At 36.9% G+C, this 3,510-nt stretch overlaps 1 long non-coding RNA gene across 1 annotated transcript; it reads right to left on the minus strand.

Moving 5' to 3' along the window:
* Positions 1 to 228: 228 nt before the first annotated feature.
* LOC119635503 lies at positions 229 to 2,933 on the minus strand. The gene is made up of 4 exons (XR_005247062.1): positions 2,791 to 2,933; positions 2,332 to 2,603; positions 2,083 to 2,206; positions 229 to 1,097 (listed from the first exon to the last, which is right to left on the minus strand). It is a non-coding gene; the product is annotated as an uncharacterized LOC119635503 (long non-coding RNA).
* Between the last annotated feature and the right edge of the window lie 577 nt (positions 2,934 to 3,510).

The raw sequence follows: 3,510 nt of genomic DNA on the forward strand, positions 1-3,510 counted from the left end.
ACTGCTAGAATGCTTCTATTGCGGTAGGTGTTAAATTTTCTTTCACTGCCTATGATTGAGTGATTACACATACACACATATATACCACTGTCCATATGCCAAAAGTTGTGTGAAAAGTCCCTACTTTTTCTAATAAGCACAAGCAAGCAACAAAATATAAAGGTAGATATATATATATATATATTCATTATCGATTGAATACACGTTTACTAGACTTAACTTAATAATGCCTTTCATCTTCATTACGCGCGAAGGAACTTGGGAGCCAAGCAGATCCTTCAGCGCTTAATGCGGGATTTTCTTCTTAAAAATGTGCCGTTTATCCGTAATTCTAGTGCAGATATATTTAACTCTTCAATCGTACTTTGAAATATCGTCAGACTTACATTTGGTGATTGATTCCGTACAACGATTGAGCACGATTGACTAGTTTGTTCCTGTTTATAAATTTCTGTTGCGAAGTTTATTCGGCATCTAACTAAGCACGCAATTAACGTGCTAAAAAGATATAGACAAAAAAAAAATTCCAACAATTGTATACGCGTGTGCGTGTGTTTGTGCGAATGCTGATAATGACAAAACAGGAACAGTAAAGCAGTAGCATCACAACGAAGACTATCAACTGGCACTGGACCGATTATCTCTGCAGCTATGTGGTGGTGTAACCAAATTTGGTGGAGAGTTTCATAAAAAAAATAAGATAAATGCAAACCCACAGGACACAGAACAAAGCAGCAACAGTAACAGCAGCAGCAGCAGCAGCAGCAGCAGCAGCAGCAACAGCATCGGCAGCAAGTACCAACCAAATGGTAAGCTCGGTCGGTAAAGCTCTGTTTCAACTCTCTTTTACAATATATAAACCCTAGTAGATGTGTACGCTCACTTATCACGGCGGCGTGATCGAACATATACATATATATATGTTACGACTTTGTTTGTATACATTCATGGTAGAGTTGAGTGCAAGGTTGTGCTCCTTAAACTTTCTGTCCGACTTATTGTCAGTGAATCTCGCCTCGTTGCTGTTGTTATTTTAATGCAGAAGCCGTAGTACGTGGTTAGTTGGTAGTTGGTCCATATGTTGCGCCTTTTATTGTCTGTAAAAGGTAGCAAAAGCATTTTTGTTGTTACTGTTGTTTTCATTTCTCGAAGAAAAAGTGTTTAAATATGAAAGTATGCAGTCAACTGTATATTGTAGACTACTTGACAGCACACCACAGAACTAAACTCTACAGTGAACTGACGTTGAGAGTCGTTATAATCATCGTTGTCGTTGTTTTTGTTGGAGTTTTTAGCTTGACTTGATTTCATTCCGCACCAGTTGTGGCACTTTGAATGCCTTAGCTTGCATACACCTTCCATGCAGTATGCCGTCGTTGTTGTTGTTGTTGTTGTTGTTGTTGTTGTTGTTCTTATTGCTCTTGTTGATGACGGTGATGTGTTTTTAAGGGAAAACGAACGGGGATGGAAATGCATCATCATTTCAAGTCCAGTTGGCCTTTTTTGGCCTCCGCCATCCAGCAAGTATGTAAGTATGCTTTACTTTTAATGGCATTTAAATGTATTTATATTCACTTTGGCATGTCGCGCGTTCTGCTCGCCTTTCCTCTCTCTCTCTCTCTCTCTCTCTCTCTCACTCTCTCTCTCATTCTTAACTATTAATACACTAACTAACCTTTTTACATTTCTCTACCCCGACGACGTTGTTAAGTTCCTTTGTCTTCAGCATGCGATAATGGTAGTAGTTGTAGGTTGATTGGTTGTTTATGTTTGAATGCATATAATAGACATTTGGGTGTGTCCGTATGTGTGTTAACGTGTTTTGCAACTTGTTGCTGACGCCTGACAAGCGATAACAATTGGTTGGTGTGTCGTGCTTAAATTGTCATACGTCCTGACATTTTTTCTTTCATATTGTTGTTAAAGTTACTGTTGTTCTTGTTGTGACTTTTGCATGTATGCATGTATGCATGTTTGTTTGTTTGTTTGTGCATGCATGCATGCATGTGTGTGTGTGTGTGTGTGTGTGTGTGTGTGTGTGTGTGCGTATATGTGTTTATATAGTTACTCTTCTCATTTTACCATATCGATAAATATCAGGGTTAGCGCCTTGCCCTTAAAAAGCTTTAAATTTATGTGCGCTACGCTGCATTCAAAAGCGCACAACATAGGTACTGCAAGCAGTGCAACAGATCGACCGACCAACCTACCAACATAAGCACAAATAATATATATATATATATGTATATATGTGGATTCAATTCAAATACATAAACAGAAGTACAAAAACAGAAATTTAATTACATAAATTATATCTTAAGAGACACGTACGTATGCACATGCGTTCATGCATGCATGCATGCATGCATGTTCATTGCGGTCTGTGGGGAGGACTCAAGAATTTTTGAATACTCGCTCGCTTAGCACAGATATGCACCGAAAAGGAAGAAGAATGTTGGTTATGTGTATTTCACTTATCTCGTAGGACCTCCAAGTCATCACTTTAGGAAGACTTAAGGCGATCGGCACGCATGCATACATATATACACATACACACATATACATCGCATACACCCAAGCATACACAATCTCCACCTGAGAGGCTATAAATAAAAATAATAAAAAAAGAAAAAAAAGAAGAGAAAGAAAAAAAAAAAAATATGCTGAAAAATGAGTTTTAATTCGAATAACTTGAACGGCTATTACGGATTGATGTATACGTTAAACGATAACATAAAAGTTGAAAGAAAATTATTAACAAAATGTTTCAATTTATTTAAATTAATTCACCTGAATGATAGTCTTAGTGCTATCATTATAAGCACCACCTCGTATGTTAGGCATTGAACTACAGATTCGCACAAAACATCAGATTATCGTCGCCAGTCAAATGAGAATCAATTCATTTAATAACAACTGCACGGGCACACAATATATATATATATATATATATATATATATATGTATATGTATATGTATATGTATATAGCGGGAAAGAGGTAGAGCCAATACATGCATACATGTTAAAGGCCATATTGCGTATAATTTATTTGATTGTTGAAAAAGCCATCTGTTCCGTATTATAGTGTTTCGTTGTTGTTGTTTTATTTGCGATACTCCAGTAAATCAATACACCGCACAAATCTAAACAACATGTTGAATCTATTTGGCGCAGCATTACAACAAGATTGTCATGAGGTTTGTATATGCATACGTGATCCAATTTCATTCCCTTTTCCTCTTTAGCTTGTCATATGTATTAGATTATAATTAATAAATCAGTTTACATTAATCTGTACTCGCGTCGCAACTACAACATGACAGATTTTCATCAAAGCACCACAATACTAAACGAAACCATATGTTTTATCGGGCGTTGTGCGCGTGCGTGCGAGTGTTTGCAAGTGTTTTGTTAATTTTCATATCTCCCCAATTACCGCAAATGGTAGTATTCTAATTTTTGCATTATGTTTGCAACGGTCCCATATATGCCGTCGATAACCTTGAAGT

This window comes from Glossina fuscipes, unplaced genomic scaffold (assembly GCF_014805625.2).
Source record: "Glossina fuscipes isolate IAEA_lab_2018 unplaced genomic scaffold, Yale_Gfus_2 26, whole genome shotgun sequence".
Lineage (NCBI taxonomy): Eukaryota > Metazoa > Arthropoda > Insecta > Diptera > Glossinidae > Glossina > Glossina fuscipes.